Source organism: Lathyrus oleraceus, chromosome 5, assembly GCF_024323335.1.
Source record: "Lathyrus oleraceus cultivar Zhongwan6 chromosome 5, CAAS_Psat_ZW6_1.0, whole genome shotgun sequence".
Taxonomy (NCBI): Eukaryota; Viridiplantae; Streptophyta; class Magnoliopsida; order Fabales; family Fabaceae; genus Lathyrus; species Lathyrus oleraceus.
Genome location: NC_066583.1, coordinates 116443916 through 116466108, shown reverse-complemented (window position 1 = coordinate 116466108; position 22193 = coordinate 116443916).

Sequence of the window (22193 nt, the reverse complement as noted above, 5' to 3'; positions counted from 1 at the left end):
GGCCACCACTTTTGCATATTCTTTTTGTGTGTGTTATGTTTCATGAGCATAGTCCATTATACTATGTCTCTAACATGCATTAACACCAAAATTCTATTGCCCGGCCTCAAATAGTTGTGACTTCTACATAAGTCCAATTACGATTGCTTAACATAGCGCTAAATTTTGACACAAAAGGAATAGCATTCTAGTTAGTGAGATTGTAAGTCTCCCCTCTTTCATGGTATTGTGTGGAAACTTAGCCCTTTTTTCCCTCCTTTGGAAGATGTCTTGGTTCAAGGATCTATACTTGTGATAAGTGGGTTGAGTGTTCTCCAAAGAATGACTTAAAACAAAAGCAAAGTAAAAGCAATACTAACTTCTAACTCATTAACAACAAACATTTAATTTCAAGTCATTTACTTTAATGCACTTTATTTTTTAAGCCTTATTCATTTGTCATTATTCATACCATTCTAATTGTTTATGTTAATGTTATTTTTACTTTGTCCACTTGGACCATACTTTGTGAAATATTTTGTTTGTGTATATTGTGTTTGATTGTGTGGTCTTTGACCATTAATATACATAATAAGAACAAAAAAAACCTAAAAAACACCTTGTGTGGACTGTTGGTTCGATATGAGACTATTGGACTTAGAATTTAGGCAACACTCCATATGCAAAGGACTTGGCCAATGCCAACTTTCATGTAACCAAGTGCTTGTAATTTGAAACTTCATTTGATACATCATTGAAGATCCATTTGAGTTCATCTGCAACATGATCATTATGAAGCTGTTATTTTAAACCTGTGACTTGTGGCATTGTGGAATTCATCTGCTACATGGCCAAATTTGAAGAAGATCATGGAGTTTATAAGCTTGGATGTGGCTATCTTTATTTGATGCCTTTCTCTTTAAGTTGATATATTGTGCATTGTTTGTTTCTTGATTATAATGTCCAAGGGAATTTGGGTTTCTATTAGACACTCTTGTCTATTGGATTATAGCCCATTGGTCAGATCTTTTCAACTCTTAACTTTTAAATTTTTGCTTAGGATTAGTCTCTTCATATCCTCCCCACTTCTTTAATTTCAAAATCTCTCCCTCTTGTTTTAAAATCTTCTTTGCTTGTGCTTGTTTTCTAAGCTTAGATCATATTGCAAATTAGAAACTTTGGCCTTATGCCATTGCATTTTCCAACTTCTTTTCTCAATCAACTTTGTAAATATACTTAACTATACTTGACTTAAAATTTTCAAAATCCAAAAAAGAACTAACTCATTCAAACCATTTTAGGCCTTTGTGCCTTTCAAACTTAAATTTATTGTTAAAAGCAATGCATCCATTTTGAAATTTATACCACGAACTACGAGGTTTTGATCCCTCATTTTTATGTTGGTATGTAGGCACAAGTATGAAGGTCTTGTCAAACACAAAAATATAATTAATGAATTATTTTCTCATCCCCACATTCTATTTGTTTGCAAATATTATTTATACAAAATACATATGCACACAAAAAGGGCTCCCTAGGAGTACCTAGGACACTTTGGGTGCTAACACCTTCCATTTGTATAACCAACCCCCTTACCTGTAATCTCTGGCATTTTATTAGTTTTGATTTGACAACTTCTTATCTTTTGGGTTTTGTTTTTACTTTTCCCTTTTCCCTTGGAAACAATAAAAGCGCGGTGGCGACTCTTGTTATTTGATGTCTAGCTTATCCATAGCTTGATGATCATGAATTTACCGCTACAGAAATTAAGTGGCGACTCTGCTAGGGAGTAGTCTCTAATGGGTTTAGCCTACTTTTTTGTGTGTATATAATTGCATATTTGATGTATGTATATTTGTTTGTGTGATATAATCTGCTTGTTATGCTTGGTAATCTCTGAGTGGTGAGGTAAGTTCTAACCCAAACTTGAGTGCAATTAAGATAGGAGGATGGTATAGTCATGTTAGACTTGTGTGGAGTAGTCCTTAACAAGTTGGCTTGAGATCCATCTGTTCACTAGAGACCCTTTTGGATTTGGAAATGTCACACAAGTATTTGTGGTTAGGCATTACTATCTCTAATTTGGGGTCCGAGAAGCTGAGGACTGTAGAACATTTACCCCCTCTTGGCCTATTTAGGACGTAGTGCGGAGACTCTTCAAGTGTAGACTTGATAATAGTTGTTACACGATACTACACTCAGACGAGTTTCTCTTGAGAATGTTATGGGTTGATGAGTCAGTCATCCTAACCTATAATATCCGATAGATGGAATTAAGACTCTAGGAACTTTTTAGAACATGATCTACAGGTTTTTATCCTTAGTTAGCTCCTTTGGGATGGTTCTTACCCAGACTTCATGCTCGTGACTTACAAAAAACCCTTGATTCTTGGTTGATCCAATCAAGTCTTGTCAATATCAATGGAACTTGGGTGTTGATAAGGTGAAAACCATAATCCACCCAAATGGATGATTGATCTTGACAATGACTCGATTCATCCCTTGACCTTTGTTTGTTTGCCTTGTGTGTGATCCCTTATTTGTGATTGTTGCATTCATGCATTCATGCGCATCATAACATTCATCACACAAAAATTTCAAGGAACTGAGGTATTATTTGCAAATATTTTCAGACCATGGATTGTGAATAAAGGAACACTAAGAAGTATAGTTTTAGATGTCCTGACTTAAGAGAGTTAAGGAAGCTAGCATCTTTTGTACTAGATCCTTTGGACTTCAAACAATGCCATGGGAAGCTTCTGTCTATCTTGTTTACTGATGTGGTTAAAGGACTTTTGAGTGTATTGGTACAGTTCTATGGTCCTCTCTACCGTTGCTTCACTTTTCCGGATTATCAGCTTGTGCCTACGTTGGAGGAGTATGCTCATCTCTTGGGAATACATGTTTCTAACAAAGTGCCATTTAGTGGATTGGAAGAGATTCCCATATCTCATCTTATTGTTGAAGCTCTTCACTTGAAGAAGCCTGAGATAGAGGCTCGTTGGGTGAAGAAAGGAGGATTGTTTGGGTTGCCATCTGATTTCCTCATCAAAGAAGCTACTGCCTTTGCTCAAGCCGGTAGTGTGGACGCTTTTGAAGCTATCTTTGTGTTGCTCGTCTATGGATTAGCTTTGTTCCCTAACATTGACGATTTTGTTGATGTTAACTCCATTAGAATATTCTTGATTGGGAATCATGTGCCTACTCTGTTAGGAGACATGTACTTCTCTTTGCATCTAAGGAATTCTAAGGGTGGTGGAACGATTTTCTGTTGCATTCCTCTTCTATACAAGTGGCTTATTTCGCACTTGCCTCAGACACCTGCTTTTGTGGAGAACAAACAATGTTTACGGTGGTCTCAGAGACTTATGTCTCTCACTAATGATGATATAGTTTGGTATGATCCTTCTTTGAGAAGTCTGGAGATTATTGATAGTTGTGGTGAATTCTCTAATGTGCCACTCATTGGTACACAAGGAGCAATTACTACAACCCTGGTTTGGCTCATCGTTAACTTGGGTTCCCCTTGAGAGATAAATCTAATAACATGTTGCTAGAAGGTCTTTTCTATCAAGAGGGTAAAGATCCCCAACATTTGAAGCAGAAGATTGTGCATGCTCGGTATAATGTGCATAGGAAAGGAAGATCCGAGCTTGGTCCGTGCAATTGTGTAGCTTTGGAATCTTACACTCTTTGGGTGAAGAAGAGAGCTATGGAGTTGAAGATGTTGTATCCTTGTGAGAGACCTATGTCTATGGTTGTGGCTGAGCCATTAACTCTCCCTAACCAAGATGTAGAGGAGTTGGAAGATGCACTGGCCAAGATGAAGTGAGAGAAAGATATGTGGGAGGAGTGGTTCCATGCTTTGATAAAAAAGCATGAGGAGTTGTAGCTTGAGTCTAAGGACAAAGACGCACTTATTGAGCTATTTGAAGACTGAGTGACAAAGAGACAGAGAGAGCCGGAGGTTTCATCTTCCTCTAGCATGCCTAAGCCTTCCATTTCTTGGAAAAAGATTGTCGATCAGCTTGTCCTCGAGAAGACTCAGACGAAGGCTTCTTTTGAGACCGAGATCCAACGCATTCGAAGGAAGTACGCGCCTGCAGCCAGATCTTCTGACGTTGTTGTTAGGGATCCTTAGGATGACTAGTCTCCTTTTCTCTTGTATTTTTCATTTGGTTTCTGAAATTGTACTCAGTGTAATCCTTCCAATTATATAAATAAAAGAGATTCTTATGGTCATATCAAATTGTTGCAATTGTTATTATATATATATATATATATATATATATATATATATATATATATATATATATATTTGCAAATAATATAGTAAGTTCCTTGAAAATGAAAATAATCAAACATTGCATTTCATGCATCATTTGCATAAGCAGGTTTCTCTTTCGTTAGATGTCACATTGGTGTTTCTTTTGTGCTTCAGCCAAGATGACTCATCGATACAATACTCGCGTCAATCACTCCAGAATCATGGAACATCTTGAGCAAGAGAATAGAGATTTGAAAGAGGAGATCGCTCGCCTGACTACCATGATGGAGTCAGTTCTAGCTGCACAGAGCTAGTCTTCTCCAATGCCTACAACTCCTCCTCCTCAGAGGACTGTTATTTCAGTGGTGCCTACCTCTACTGTTCCCACAACTGCCGCTCATTTTGCGCCTGCCATGCCTGTCAGATTCCCGTGGGGAATGCCTCCGAACTTCATGCCTGAAGGCTTTGCGCCTACATTTGCTTCTATGCCGGCATCTAACCCGGTCATGTCTGTGTCACCGCCTGTAGTGCATACCTTACCTCGTGTGGAAGACACCATTTATCATTTTGAGCCGTCTGAGGGCCCGGATGTGTATGAGAAAATGGATGAGATGAAAGATCAATTTCTTGAGTTGCGCAAGGAATTGAAAACTTTGAGAGGTAAGGATCTTTTTGGAAAGAGTGATGTTGAACTGTGTTTAGTGCCAAATGTAAAGGTTCTAGTGAAATTCAAAGTGCTTGACTTTGAAAAATACAAAGGGAACACATGTCTGCTCAGTCATTTGGTGATGTATGCCCACAAGATGTCTACCCAAACAGACAATGGTCAGCTGTTTATCCACTACTTTCAAGACAGTCTGACCGGCGCTGCGCTAAGATGGTATATGGGATTGGATAGTGCAAGCATCCTCACTTTCAATAACTTGGGGGAAGCATTTGTAAAGCAGTACAAGTACAATGTTGATATGACTCCTGACCGAGATCCGTTGAGATCACTATCTCAGAAGGACAAAGAGACGTCTAAGGAGTATGCACGGAGGTGGAGAGAACTCGTTGCTCATATCAACCCTCCTTTAGAGGAAAAGGAAATGACCAAGATTTTCCTGAAGACCCTTAGCTCATTTTATTATGAGAAGATGATCTCCAGTGCCCCCAGTGACTTTACTGAAATGGTAAATATGGGGATGAGGCTAGAAGAAGGTGTCAAAGAAGGACGGTTGTCTAAAGAGGAAGTATCGTCCATCAAGAGATACGGCAACAATTTTGGTAAGAAGAAGGACAGTGAAACCAATGCAATTTCCAGTGTGAGGCAGAGGAGGCCTCAGATTAGAAGAAGTCAACCATCCCGTCAACATCATCATCAGGTATCATCAGTAATTCCTGTATTTTCAGCAAATCAGTCAACACCGGTTCAACAACAACAACGTCAACAACAACAACCACAGCAACGAACAAATACCTACAACAACAACAATACCAACAATCATCAACAACAGAATTTTGAGAGGAAGAATGTCTCTTTCGACCCGATTTCGATGACATATGCAGAGCTTTACCCATCGTTGGTTCTCAAGAACCTACTCCAACCAAGAAATCCTCCGCAAATACCTGAACCACTTCCATGGTGGTACAAACCAGATCTCTGTTGTGCTTTTCATCAAGGAGCACCCGGACATGATATTGAGAACTGTTATCCACTCAAATATGAAGTTCAGAAGCTAGTAAAAAGTGGAATGATGTCCTTTGAGGACCACGCACCCAATGTGAAAGCAAACCCACTACCAGCCCATGGAAATTCATCTGTCAATATGGTGGACGGTTGTCCAGGGGAGTTCAAGGTGTTCGATGTCCGTTTCATTCGAAGGTCCTTAGTGACGATGCATAGGGACATTTGCTTGGTTAGTGATTGTGAGCATGACCATGATGGTTGTGCTATCTGCAGTATTAATTCAAGAGGTTGTGAGATTGTGAAAAGAGACATCCAGCGGTTGATGGATGAAGGTATGATTCAGATTGTTCAATCCCGTCATATAGATGACAATGTGTATGTGATTGTTCCTGTGTTTAAGAATCCCGAGAGAGTGGTAATTCAATATGATAGTAGTAACAGTAACAGTAACAGTATCAGCCAAAGATCGGTATCGCGGTTGGTTATATGGTTGGCGGGTCCAATCCCGTACGCATCCGATAAGGTTGTTCCTTTCCAGTATAATGCAACTATGGTGAAGGATGGTCAAGAGGTTCCATTACCTACGAAGAATTCTGTCGTGAGCATTGCTGATGTTACCAAGGTGACCCGTAGTGGTCGAGTGTTTGGGTCGGTGTTCCCAAAAGATGTGGAAGATTCAACAGTTGGTAAGAAGGTGGAAATGCCTGCAGTAGATCCAGTTAGTGCTTCAAAGCGTCAGTCTGGTGAATCCAGCAATTTGAAGACTAACGATGATGATGAAGTGCTTAGGCTGATAAAGAAGAGTGAGTTCGATGTGGTGGAGCAGCTGCTCCAAACCCCCTCAAAGATTTCAGTATTATCTCTGCTTATGAATTCTGAAGCGCACAGAGAAGCACTGCAAAGAGTTCTAGAGCAAGCGTTTGTGGAACATGATGTTACGGTGGATCAGTTTGATCATATTGTAGCTAACATCACTTCCTGCAATAATCTCAGTTTCTGTGATGAAGAACTCCCTGAGGAAGGTAGGAATCATAACTTGGCTTTGCATATCTCCATGAATTGCAAAGGTGATGCTTTATCCAATGTACTTATTGACACCGGATCTTCGTTAAATGTGTTGCCAAAGTCAATATTATCAAAGTTGTCATATCAAGGAGCGCCTATGAGATATAGTGGTGTAATCGTCAAAGCTTTCGACGGTTCATGCAAGACAGTGATAGGTGAAGTGGACCTTCCGGTGAAGATAGGTCCAAGTGATCTTTAAATTACTTTTCAAGTAATGGATATCCACCCAGCCTACAGTTGTATGTTGGGAAGGCTATGGATCCACGAGGCAGGGGTTGTTACCTCCATGTTGCATCAGAAGCTCAAATTTGTGAAGAATGGCAAGCTTGTCATTGTTGGTGGGGAGAAGGCATTGTTGGTTAGCCACTTGCCATCTTTCTCTTATGTTGAAGTTGAGGATGAGGTTGGAACTCCGTTCCAAGCCTTATCTATTGCTGTTGAAAAGAGAGTTGGGGCACCCATGTCCTCATTAAAAGATGCAAGGAATATTGTTGAAGAAGGAATTGTTGACCAGTGGGGGCGAGTGTTAGAGGTTGCCGACAACAAGAGTAGGACCGGTCTGGGTTTTTAGCAAGGTTCGTCAGCTGTTAGATCAGAGGATATGCAACTCAGTTTCCATAGCGGAGGGTTCATTCATGGAAATGAACAACACGTAGCTGTTGTGTGTCGCAACCTAAAAAAATACAATGTGCGAAAAAACAACCGGCGAAAGAAAATGACAGAAGAGTCACCACCGTGCGTTATTTATCCCAAAGGAGGGAAAGGAAACGCTCGAAGTAAACTTGAAAAGAGGAAAGGAAAAGACAAGGTCTCGCAACCAAATCTTGGGTTCGGGAGTCGGTTATGCGAAGGAAAGGTATTAGCACCCCTACGCATCCGTAGTACTCTACGGGATCCACTTTTGTAGTTCTTGTCTAAAGGGTGTGAGTTTATCTTGTGTTGTTTACTAAAAAAGGGGTTAAATGAACATGACTCGCGCGGATGTCGCATCCACTGCATACGTATCTCATCTGAATATGAGAATCAGAGTCTTCGTAGCTCGGCTGACCTATGGGTTGGGGGATGTGTGCTCGCTAAGACATCGCGTCTTATGCCTATGTATCTCATCTGGAATGAGAATTAGAGCAAGCCGTAGTTCGGCTAACTACGGGGTTATGGATTGGGTTTTGGACGAACGACGTTACTACGCAATCTACCGAATGCTCGACCTTTGGAGACTTACTCGCCTGTAGTAGAAGGAGTAAACGTGTGTTTAGGAGAAGAAAAATCAATGAAGGGTTAGGGTTTGGGATGCTCATGCAAAAAGACAGTCCTTGACGAAGGAACTTGTAAAAAAAATAAAAAATATACAAAAACATTGCCTCATATCGAGGTCTCCCACCTAGGAAAGCCGTAAAATGCGGGAAAAATGTAAAAGTACCATGCGGATAAAGATCCGAAGTAACAGTAATTAACGGAACAAGGAAACCCTGAGATCCTCCCAAGCTAACACCATCAAAGAAAGTGAGTCAGTACAGGTAATCGGAATGAAACCTCCAGGCGGTATCCCACAAATAAAGTGGAACACCAGGCAAACCATCTCTGCAAGAGTCATATGAGCCCTCACAAAACAAAACTCAACAAACAGGTTAGAGAAACAAAATAGGGTAACCAAGAGTTGCCCCCAAATCAAAATGTAACCACATGAATCATGCCATTAAAATTCACAAAAAGCTCACAAAAAGCAACCAAGGGTAGGAGGCCTAAACCTCTTGTCAAACACATGCATCAAAAGGGTACCAAATTCACCCATAATACCTCATACATTTAGAGCATTAAAATTAAAGGCATAAAGATGATGGATATAGGGCAAACCTGATTGGAGAGATAGGTTGAAATCAAATGGCACGGCTGGATTTGCAAACCAATGTTAGGGTTTGCTTGAGTTGAAAGTGTGTGAGTCGGAATGAACCTTTCAGAGTTGCCTGGAGGTTGCTCTGAACTCTGTTAGCTCTTCTCTCACTATCTTTTTCCCCAGGGTTCTTCTCTCACTATCTTTTTCCCAGACAGGGTAATAGGAAATAGAAATGGTCTTTTATTTCACTGAAACTCTGAATTTATAACCTGATTTTTGTGGACCTATGGTCTCAAATGAGAGAGGTCCAAGTCCAAGATTTTTTCTTTTATTTATTTATTTATTTATTTATTTATTTATTTCGTTTTCCGTTTTTTTTTTCGTCTTTTTCTTTTCGTTTTTTTTTTTTTGAAAAAATATTCCGATTGCCATGATGAAATGCAAATGCTAAATGACCTAAAAATGAATGCATGCATGAGGTGTAAAGCGTATGCTTCCAGAAAAAATGAAGGGTAAATTTTGGGGTATTACAGCTGCCCCTATTCAATCAACTGGAGACCTGGAAAGAAGATAGCAGCGACTTTCGTGCTTTCGAGGTATGAAGGGATTGAATACAATAAAGCCCGAAAATTTGCACTGAAGTGAAGTGAAGTAACAATGCCTGTCAGAATCGGCAAAGAGGTGGTCTTGAAAGAAGAATCCGTCTGGTACGGTGAGAGTCAGTCTGAATACTGGAAATGACTTCGATCTGAACATCGGGAGATATGAGATTATTAATATAGGTCTGAACACCGAGAGGCTGGCCTGAATGCCACAAGTTGCGTCGACCTGAATGTCGGAAACTTCTTTGATCTGAACATCGGAAAATTGGCCTGGATGCCACAAGTTGCATCGACCTGAACGTCGGAAACTTCTTCGATCTGAACATCGGAAAATTGGCCTGAATGCCACTTCGATCTGAATATCGGAAAATTGGCCTGAATGCCACTTCGATCTGAACATCGGAAAATTGGCCTGAATGCCACAAGTTGCATCGACCTGAACGTCGGAAACTTCTTCGATCTGAACATTGGAAAACTGGCCTGAACGCCACAAGTTGCATCGACCTGAACGTCGGAAACTTCTTCAATCTGAACATCGGAAAACTGGCCTGAACGCCACAAGTTGCATCGACCTGAACGTCGGAAACTTCTTCGATCTGAACATCAGAAAACTGGCCTGAACGCCACAAGTTGCATCGACCTGAACGTCGGAAACTTCTTCGATCTGAACATCGGAAAATTGGCCTGAATGCCACAAGTTGCATCGACCTGAACGTCGGAAACTTCTTCGATCTGAACATCGGAAAACTGGCCTGAACGCCACAAGTTGCATCGACCTGAACGTCGGAAACTTCTTCGATCTGAACATCGGAAAATTGGCCTGAATGCCACAAGTTTCATCGACCTGAACGTCGGAAACTTCTTTGATCTGAACATCGGAAAACTGGCCTGAACGCCACTTCGGTCTGAATACCGGAAACTTCATACCTGTCAGCATTGGCAGAAATAGGGAACGATAATAGAGGCGGCGCATGGCCAATGACACTTGCTGAGGATAACAAAGGTAAGTCATGAACAATCTTCAGTTCGAGTACTGGAAACAACTTCTGGCTTATCACTTGGGATACCGAGAATGTTTTATGCTTACATGTGTATGTTTGAATTTTTCAATGGCGTAATGCTCTATGAAAATGGAAATGCTACGCGATTTGGGAGGAAGCAATGCAATATGATTCTACATGCAGAGATGCGAAATGCTGGGTAGAATGCCAAGCTGAGGCAAGGGGATCTGCTGGGGAAATGATCACCATCTTCTGGACCCTGGCAAGGCTGCTGGAGATGCACAGCGCAAAGAATTCTGTGGGGAAATGACCCACCACACGGTGTTCTAGCAATGACGAAATACTGAGATTCTGACTGGGGAGAGAACGGCACTGAAAACCTACTGTTGGGGAAATCGATAGTGGTTCTGGCAACCACGATCTGCGAGAGATGACTCAGCAGAGGAAGCAAACACCAATATGGTACTGAGATTCTGCTTCAAGGAAATAAACCATGGATCTGGCATTGGGATTATCGATCTGGCCTCGAACTCTGAGGAGCAGCCGCTTCTGCTGGGAAGATACAGTCTGGCACTGTCAACTCCGCTGGGGGTATATAGTCTGACACTGTCAACTCTACTGGGGAGTGTATAATCTGAAACCACCGCTTGGGGGGAGGTACAGTGGTGAGAACCTGCTCGGGATTGAAGAATCCAACGCTCTGATCAGCTCTGCAGGGATAAGATACTGAATTCGTCTGTTGGCGACTTCACTGGGGAATACATTCACGATCATCTGCAGGGGATTTTAAGGAAATGCCCCGAAGGTACCTGTTCTGAATAGACGATCCAAAGCACTTAAAATTTACAGCAATTTTAAATGTTTATTAAGCATGTACCTGTAAAGCTCTTATGTGTCATTTTTGCAAACAAAACAGAAAGATGAAAATGAAAACAAAGATATACTGAATAACATGATTTTATTGATTGAACGGCCTCTGAATAGGCGTTTACATCAGGAAGCAATCCCTGGAAAGAGGTAATCGCACAGCAGATAAAAACAGACATTAATCTAATGGCAATGTGAAATGGATTTCTATTGGGTTCCAATTCTGCTATGACTTGCTCGTCTTCAAAATCCTCCAGATGATTAGCTTTCTGAAAAGAGTGATTGGACTGTTTCCTACCCTTCAAAAGTTTCCAGTCATTGACATAAGATGAGATTCAGAACTACTCAGAACGCAGTCATTCGTTTAATCCCTAACTTTTGCCTGGATCGCCCTTTTCGGGTTTTCAATCCACCGGGATACCCATTTTTGCCTAAGTTGCCTTTTCAAGTTTTCAACTTACCGGGTGTACGATCTTTTCATTTTTAATCCCTAATTTTTGCCCGAACCTTTTCATTTTCTTGGTTCGTCGGGATGCCCATTTTTGCCTGGACTACTCTTTTTATTGTTCAGCTGGTCTATTTCATGCGAAGTATTTTTTAACTGCGTCTGAGTTCACCGGGGAAGTGAAGTTTTCACCATCCATCGTTGCAAGCATTAAGGCCCCACCATCAAAAACCTTGGTGACAATATACGGTCCATCATAGTTAGGAGTCCACTTGCCCCTGTGATCTGTCTGAGGAGGAAGGATCCTTTTCAACACCAAATCTCCGACCTGGAAGCATCGAGGACACACTTTCTGATCAAAGGCTCTCTTCATCCGACTTTGATACAACTGCCCATGACAAATGGTTGTCATTCGCTTCTCTTCGATAAGACTTAACTCATTGAACCTTGTCTGAATCCATTCATCTTCGTCTAACTTGACATCCAACAGGACTCTTAGAGAAGGAATCTCCACTTCAACAGGTAGGACTGCTTCCATACCATACACAAGGGAGTAAGGGGTTGCCCCAGTCGATGTACGTACTGAAGTACGGTACCCGTGCATGGCGAAGGGTAGCATTTCATGCCAATCTCTGTACGTAACGACCATCTTCTGCACAATCTTCTTTATGTTCTTATTTGCCGCCTCAACAACACCGTTCATCTTAGGGCAGTAAGGGGAAGAATTGTGATGCTGAATGTTGAAGTTCTGGCACAACTCCTTCATCATTTTGTTGTTGAGATTAGAACCATTATCAGTAATGATTCTTTCGGGAATCCCATAGCGACAAATGATTTCTTTCTTGATGAATCGGGCAACCACATGTCTGGCGACATTCGCAAATGACGCTGCTTCGACCCACTTGGTGAAATAGTCGATGGCAACAAGGATGAAGCGATGCCCATTGGAAGCGGTCGGCTCAATCTTTCCAATCATATTGATTCCCCACATAGCAAACGGCCACGGCGAAGACATCACATTCAAAGGATTCGGCGGCACATGCACCTTATCAACATAAATCTGGCATTTATGGCACTTCCGAGCATATTTGAAACAATCAGATTCCATGGTCATCCAGTAATAACCTGCTCTCAACAATTTCTTAGCCATTGCATGTCCGCCGACATGAGTACCGAAGGAGCCTTCATGAACTTCCTGCATTAACATGTCTGCTTCGTGTCTGTTCACGCATCTGAGCAAAACCATGTTGAAGTTCCTCTTATACAGAACATCGTCTTTGTTCAAGAAGAAACTGCCTGCCAATCTACTCAAAGTCTTTCTATCATTGTTGGATGCCCCTGCAGGGTACTCTTTATTCTTCAGAAAGCACTTGATGTCGTGATACCAGGGCTTGTCATCAACTACCAGTTCAGCAGCAAACACATACGCGGCCCTATCAAGGCGCATCACGTCGATCTTGGGAGCATGGTTCCAACGGATCACCGTGATCATGGAGGATAGAGTAGCAAGAGCATCTGCCATCTGGTTCTCATCACGAGGTATATCGTACAGCTTTACTGTTGTGAAGAAAGTCAACAGTCTTCTCGTGTAATCTCTGTAGGGGACCATAGTAAGCTGGAGAGTGTTCCAATCACCATTCACTTGATTGATTACCAGAGCTGAATCTCCGAAGATGTCCAAAGTCTTGATTCTCAAATTAATGGCTTGCTCAATACCCAAGATACAGGCTTCATACTCAGCTTCATTATTGGTGCACTCGAAAGTCAGACGAGCGGTGAAAGGCATGTGGGCACCTTTCGGAGTTGTAATGACAGCACCAATTCCACTTCCTCTGGCGTTGACGGCCACATCAAACATTAAAGTCCACTTTTCGTCTAGATCAGGTCCCTCTTCAACAACTGGCTCTTCACAGTCTTTTATCTTGAGGAACATGATGTCTTCATCTGGAAAATCAAACTTCATCTGCTCATAATCTTCAACCGGCTGTTGAGCAAGATAGTCTGACAGAATACTCCCCTTGATGGCTTTCTGGGAAGTATACTGGATGTCGTACACTGTCAGTACCATTTGCCAACGAGAAACTCTTTCGGTGAGAGCTGGCTTCTCAAATATATACTTGACTGGATCCATTTTGGAGATCAGTAAGGTTGTGTGAGACAGCATGTATTGTCTCAATCGCTTCGCAGCCCATGCAAGTGCACAACATGCTTTTTCAAGCATTGAGTATCTCGACTCGTAATCTGTGAATTTCTTACTCAGGTAGTAGATGGCATGCTCTTTCCTACCTGTCTCGTCGTGTTGACCGAGAACACAACCCATGGAATTGTCTAGTATTGTCAAATACATAATCAGCGGTCTCCCTGGGACCGGAGGCACAAGGATAGGAGGATTCTGCAAATACTCTTTTATCTTCTCGAACGCCCTTTGACAATCATCATTCCACCTGATAGCCTGATCTTTTCTCAATAATTTGAATATTGGCTCACACGTGGCTGTTAGGTGAGAGATGAACCTTGCAATGTAGTTCAAGGATTTTTTACCAATATACCCCACATTTTCAATTAATTTCCCAAAATAACCCAGGTTTCAAAAAAATTCCCAATATACCCCACTTTTAGAGGGAGGCGCCAATTGGATTGGCGCCACCTCTTAAAAATTGCAAGGAGGCGCCAATTGGATTGGCTAGGGCAGGTGCCCTAGCCAATCCAATTGGCGCCTATGTGTAATTTTTAAGAGGGGGCGCCAATCCAATTGGCGCCTCCCTTAAAAAAGCCTCAAATGGAAAAACTTCCAACATGAAAGTTGTATATCTTTTCAAGACAATGAATTTGGATATAAATTTTGCAACATTTGGATTTTTTTTGAGAAAGTTATGGGCAGTTGAAGTTGGACTTCTGAGTTTTTCAACTGGTATCTGAGTCATAATGTTTTGTATTATTGCATGTGTTTCTTTTAGGAATATGAATTTTTGTCCAACATAACATTTGAAGTAGACATCTTAAATTTTCCAATGCACTTGGTCCCACATCAAAATAATTAAAAATGAGTGAGTTATGTCCCTGCGAACTTGACCCAAAATTAGGGTTTCTGTCAAAACAAGTGTATGTGAATTTTGCCAAAAGGGACCAACTTCAAGCCCTTTAGTTTGAATGATAAAAGCCTCAAATGACAAAACCTTCAACATAAAAGTTGTAGATCTTTTCAAGATAATGAATTTGGACTAAAGTTTTGCATCATTTGCCATTTTTATGAGAAAGGTATGGGCACCTGAACTTGGACTCTTTGACATTTTAACTGTTATCTGAGTCATAATGTTTTGTATTATTGCATGTGTTTCTTTTAGGAATATGAATTTTTGTCCAACATAACATTTGAAGTAGACATCTTAAATTTTCCAATGCACTTGGTCCCACCTCAAAATAATTAAAAATGAGTGAGGTAGGTCCTTGCGAACTTGACCCAAAATTAGGGTTTCTGTCAAAATATGTGTATGTGAATTTTGCCAAAAGGGACCAAATTCAAGCCCTTCAACATAACAATAAGAAGTCCTTGAATTAGGGTTTCTGACCTATAAATTTTTGTTTTATGATATGTGTTTATTTTAGAATTATGAAAGAAACTTAATGTTTGGAGAATACACAAAGATAAATTTGACATAATACGAATTGATATTAATAAAATTTGGATTTTACACAATGAATCCTAATGGTGATGACCGGGATCACCTAACCGACCTCCGGTCCCACATCCCCTAGCTACCCTAACCCTTGGCCCTAACCCACGTTGGCGATTCTGCACCGGTGTTTGTTCATCTGATGGTCCAGGAGCGTCATTACCGCCTACAGGAGAAGGTCCGTTGAGGTATTCAGCCAACTCAGCATAGTCTTCAGTATTCAATGATGGTGTACCGGCGTAGCTGAGCTCATGACCCATGCCAGAGAAGTTGGGGTGTGGTTGACTCATGGATGGGCGACCAGGACGGTTGAAGGGGGACATGGGTGACAATGATGGGTCTAGGAAAGGTTGGAAAGGTTGTTGGGGTGTTTGGAAGAGATATGGTTGTGGGATGTTTTGGTATTGTGATGTTTGGGGTTCTTGGCTACGGTAGGTGATGGGGCGGTTAGTGTTTTGGGTAAGGCGACTTTGGTAGGGTGATGGTGTGGGTGCGAAGCGATGTTCGGTCGAAGGTTGATGGTCCATTTGTTGGTGGTGGTATGGGGGATGTTCTTGGTTTTGGGGTTGGGTGAATGGCATGTTTTGGTTGTATGTTTGTGTGTTTGTGGAACGGAAATTTTGTCGGATAGGTGGTTGTGAGTAATCGGGCTGAGAATGTTGTTGGGGGTTAGATGTTGAGCCTTCTTGTGTGTAACTTGTCTGGCGTGGGTCGTAGAGGTACATATCATCGGCGATGAATTGAAATCCAACTGATCTATACCAAGCCATATAAGTACGACTTGGTTTTACCTCATTTGGCATGACTGCGTCAGTTAAGACATGGTCATGACGGTGCTTCCACTTGCGACACTCTGATCTTGCGAATTGTTGCCAAGGGTTGTAGTTCCATTGGTCGTTCACTTTACGCATATGCCATTCTCCTAGGCTAGCTGGGGGATCTGGGATATTCTGGACCATACCAAACTGCAGCTTCACACGATCGGTGTTGTGCAGCTCCACTGTTGTGAACCGTATTATTGGTGTGCATGTTGTCCATACGGCTGCGTCTTCAGGGTTGATCTGATGCTCATGATCCATATTAAGGTATGGACGCCAAATGAACTGAAATGTTAAAGACAATAGGATTTAAATGAATGTAGAAAAAGTCAATATAATATGAAGAAATAATGTAATTATTTTGCTTACGTCTGCCGGTCGAAGGTGATCCAAAAGGTTGCGATATTGAGTAATACAGTGTCTCGGACATCTACTGTAATTCATACCGCGTGCCGACCATCTACACCAAAAAGTTAAAATACATTAGTTATGGGTAATAAACTGTAAGGAAGGAAGTAAAGATATAGCAATTTAAACAACTTACTTTTTTGCATATGGAAAAGTGAAGGGGTTGCTATTGACCGGTGCTAGAGACGGTAGTCTTGACCATCCCCATGCTTGTAGCAAAACAGCACATCCAGAAAATGTAGAAGTATCTTTGTGGCAGTTTTTGCACAAAGAACTATACAGATAGGCTAGACATGCGGATCCCCAACTATAACTACCTATTCTATCTATATGTCTAAGTAAAGGTAAGTACATAATATGCATGCTAGAACCACTACCTTCGGGAAATAAAAAGGATCCTAGTAACAACATAATGTAACACCTAGTTTTGATGATTCGAGCATCTTCGGTAGAATGCTCATCTAAATAAAAACTATTATAATATGACTTTAGGCGTGATAGTAGTATACCTTGTCCCCTAGCATTATCATCTAACAAATCAACGTTTAAAAGCTCCATGCAAATTGAATTTGGAAAGTTGGTCTTACCATTAACAGCTTTGCCTTCAATTCGTAGTCCTAAAAGCATGTAGACGTCTTCTAACGTCACGGTACACTCACCGGTTGGAAACCAAAATGTGTGTGTCTCTGGCCTCCATCTTTCGCATAAGGCTAGAATGAATTTGTTATCTATAGACCAAGACATAATTTTGCTAAGGTGACCAAAACCGGCGAGTTCAACATAAGGTTGAATCATCGGGTCCATTGGGACAAATTCGTGGACTCGAGTGCGAAACCTTGAGACATCCTATAATAGAAATAATGTAACACTTGACTAAGTCGGTATTTCAAAATAAAATGGGGTTGGTGGAGATGAAACATAAAAAAGAAGTACACGAAAAAACTTACGTATGTCGCGATGTTTGCAACTGTTCCTCTGTGTGCTTTGCCCATTGTGAGTAAAGACATATTGTTGGGGAGTTGGTGTAGATGAAAATGGAAGATTTTGTTGAAGATGAAATTGTAAAAGAAGTAATGTAGATGAAGTAGTGAGAAATGTAGATGAGGTAGTGAGAATGTTTGTGTGGAAGAATTGTTGAAGGAGTGGATCAATTTATAGGCAAATGGAGGAGTGCATGAAAAAATGTGTTTGCATGGTGTCTCCACCTCATTTGGCGACCATGTACAATTTTAAGGAGGGGGCGCCATTCAAATTGGCGACACCATAGGGTACATGCATGCAAGGCTAGTTCTGAATGCATGGTTTCGAGGACTGACTACATGGGGGCGCCATTAAAATTGGCGACCATGTACAAGCCATAAAGGTAGGCGCCAAACCAATTGGCGCCACCTTCTGCATGTCTGACACGTGGCATTGTTGTCTCCTGCATGCTTAACAAAACACTTATGGTTGGCTTGCATGCTTGACACGTCATCTCTAACCATCTTAGGTGTCCGACACGTGTCTGTCTTGTCTCCTGTATGCTGATGACTACCTTCTTGATAGCTTGCCTGGCTGACACATCAACTCACACTGTCTTGCAGGATTGACACATCATCTCAGACACGTGGCTCTCTACTATCCTGCATGCTGAATACTCACTTCTGTCTTGCATGACAGACACATCAACTCTTGACTACCTAGCATGCTTGACACATCAAGTCACACTGTATTGCATGACAGACACCTCATCTATGAAATTACTTGCATGCTTGACACGGTATCTCAGACTTGCTTCAATGTGAGACACTGATACCATCTATTTAAGTGTCTTACTATCATATTCATCTGCACTTGCAAAATCCTTTTCATCTTCACTCACATTCATCTTCACTCACATTCATCTTCACTCACATTAATACTTATCATCTGCAAAATACCTAGCATCTTCACTCACATTCATCTGCACTTGCAAAATAGTTTTCATCTCCAAAATGTCATCTTCATCATTATACAGTATCAACGTTCACTGCAACGGTGAAACTTTTGAGTCTGAGATTCATGGTTTTTGTTTTAAAAACACTGATACCATTAGAGTCACGATGAAGAGAAATGCAACCTTTTTGCATTTCAAAAAAAGAATACAATCCTTCATAGCATCAGGTAATGTGTCAAAGATGACATATCAGAATCCTATATTTTTTGAGAATGGTCAATGCAAGTTTTTCCCCCTAAAGATACGAGACGATGAAGATGTTGAAAGCATGTTTCTTAGTCATGAACATTCAGGCATGGATTGTATCGAGTTGTACATTACTCTACAGCCATGTATACCGTCTCAACAGTCTCAACTAACAGATCAGGATCCAGCTGGTGGAGATGCTGCAGATGATGCACAATGGTCAGATGAACTCAACCCAGAAGCAGAAGTAGAGGTCGACGTTATTGATGAAGAAGAAGAGGAGACTGAGATACAGGTTGATCACATCCTGAATAACGACGATGAAGATGAGGCTCAACCACCACCAATACCTCCTACTCATGCCTATATTCCTCCTCAACATATGACAAATATGGCTCTTAACGACGATGAAATGTCCGACAGTGTCTTCTATAATCCGTATCCGAGACCAGTAGGCGAATTAAAGGTGGGAGACATGTTTCGTACCAAAGAGGAATGTGTCTTGGCAATCAAAAATACCACATGAACAACTTTGCTGACTTTACGGTGAAACGCACTGATTCTAGAAGGTATGTTATCGAATGTCGTAACATGCTTTGTAAATTTCGTTTGGCTGCATCTTACAAGAAGAAAAATGACTCTTGGGAGATCGCTTCAATAGACCCACCACACAGTTGCGTCGCAACAACGGTTGAACAAGATCACCGTAAACTGAGCACAACTTTGATATGTCGAGACATTCTGCCATTGGTAAATAAAGACCCATCAGTGAAGGTGAGTATAATTATATCCCATATCCAAACAACATATAATTATACTCCATCTTACAAGAAAGCATGGATTGCGAGGACAAAGGCTGTTGAACAGGTTTTCGGAAACTGGGAGGACTCATTCAAGGAATTACCACGGTTTTTATGGGCACTAAAAACTTATGTCCCAGGAACTGTGGCAATTCTGGAGACAGTGCCAGCAATGATGCCAGACGGAACCTGTGCTACAGGTAATAGAATATTTCACCGTCTCTTTTGGGCATTTGACCCGTGCATCAGAGGTTTCGCTTTCTGCAAACCTCTCCTACAAATTGATGGCACTTGGTTATACGGAAAATATAAGGGTACGTTACTCATGGCAGTTGCACAAGACGGTAACAACAATGTATTTCCCATTGCCTTTGCTCTTGTTGAAGGTGAAACGGCTGGTGGATGGGGTTTCTTTCTTCGACATCTCAGAACGCATGTCGCTCCACAAGCCAATCTATGTTTGATTTCTGATAGACATGCTGCCATCGAAAGTGCCTACAACAACCATGACAACGGATGGCATGATCCTCCTTCTACACATGTCTACTGTATCAGACACATTGCACAAAACTTCATGCGTGCTATAAAAGATAAGAATCTTCGCAAGAAGGTGGTGAATGCTGGGTATGCTTTAACTCAACCGTCTTTTCAATATTATCGTGATGAGATTCGTCTGTCTAATGAAGACGCGGGGAGATGGATAAATAACATCCCAGTTGAGCAGTGGACAAGAGCATTTGACGGTGGTCGTCGATGGGGCCACATGACAACAAACATTGTGGAATGCATGAACGGGGTTTTCAAAGGAATTCGAAACCTGCCGATAACCGCCTTGGTAAGATCAACCTATTATAGGTTGGCTTCTATGTTCGCAACCAGAGGTGAAAGATGGAGTGCAGTGTTAATGTCTGGACAAGTATTCAGTGAGTGTTGCATGAAGGTCATGAAAGAGGAGAGCATCAAAGCTACGACACACGCTGTAACAGTGTTTGACCGTCAAAGACAAAATTTCAGCGTCCAGGAAACAATGGGCAACAGCGACGGGAGACCAAACTTAGCCTACGCGGTTAAACTACACAGAAGTTGGTGCGATTGTGGAAAATTTCAGGCCTTCCGCATACCTTGCTCCCATGTCATTGCAGCATGCGCTTATACTCGTCAAGACGCTTACACCCATTTATCTGATGTGTACAAGGCAAACACCATCATGAACGTATATAGTCAAAGCTTTTCAGTACTACCAATGGAGGATTACTGGCCTCCATATGAAGGAGATTTTGTTTGGCACAATGAAGAGATGCGTAGAAAGAAGAAAGGAAGGCCAAACAGCACACGTATCAGAACAGAGATGGATTCCACAGATAAAATGATAAGATTATGTAGTATCTGTCGTCAACCAGGACACAACAAAAATAACTGTCCCAATCAAGGAGCATCATCTAGATCTTAAGATTTTTGTAACATTTTATCTAGACCTTAAGCTTTTTGTAACATTTTATCTTGCTCTTATGCTTTTTGTAACATTGTATTTCTGTAACAATCAATCAATATATATCATTAAGTTCTTGTTACAACGAGTTTCATAACCAACATCAGTACAAAACATCTGAAAACATAAATAATTCTAACTGATTACAACAATCAAATTAATGTCGTCTCGACCAAACATCATTTCCCTAGCATCCTTATCAGTCTTCATTCGCACCCAACCAAAGATACTGTCAAGTCTCTCAATACTTCTGATTTTTTCCCCTTCTGGTATTTTCCCGTCTAACCATCGAACCAGCTCCCTCTTCAGTTGATCTAACGTGGTGATGTTCCAAAACAGCATCAGCAATTGAGGTTTGTCTCTCGCATAAATCACCTTACCGTATCGGCGACGAACACCAAACATGATAGGCAAATGATTATATGAGTTGTGGAACAATAGGTCACACAACGCATCTATTTATAAGACAAAAAAGGCATTTTATGAGGGACTCGCCAATTGAGTTGGCGCCTCCTTTTAAAACATACACATAGGCGCCAATTGGATTGGCTAGGGCACCTACCCTAGCCTAGGGCACCTGCCCTAGCCTAGGGCACCTGCCCTAGCCAATCCAACTGGCGCCTCCATTCAAGTTTTAACAACAGTCGCCATATGAGCAACTTTCATGTTCATCAAAAATCCATTTGAAACTTGGAAGCTCATCATTCATTTCAAAACATTATAGATCATTTTGACAGAAACCCTAATTTTAGGTCAACTTCGCAGGGACCTAACTCACTCAGTTTTAATTATTTTGAGGTGGGACCAAGTGCATTAGAAAATTTAAGATGTCTACTTCAAATGTTATGTTGGACAAAATTTCATAACTCTAAAAGAAACACATGAAATAATGCAAGACATTATAGGTCAGATTACAGTTGAAACCCTAATTTTGGGTCAAGTTCGCAAGGACCTACCTCACTCATTTTTAATTATTTTGAGGTGGGACCAAGTGCATTGGAAAATTTAATATGTCTACTTCAAATGTTATGTTGGACAAAATTTCATAACTCTAAAAGAAACACATGAAATAATGCAAGACATTATAGGTCAGATTACAGTTGAAAAACTCAGA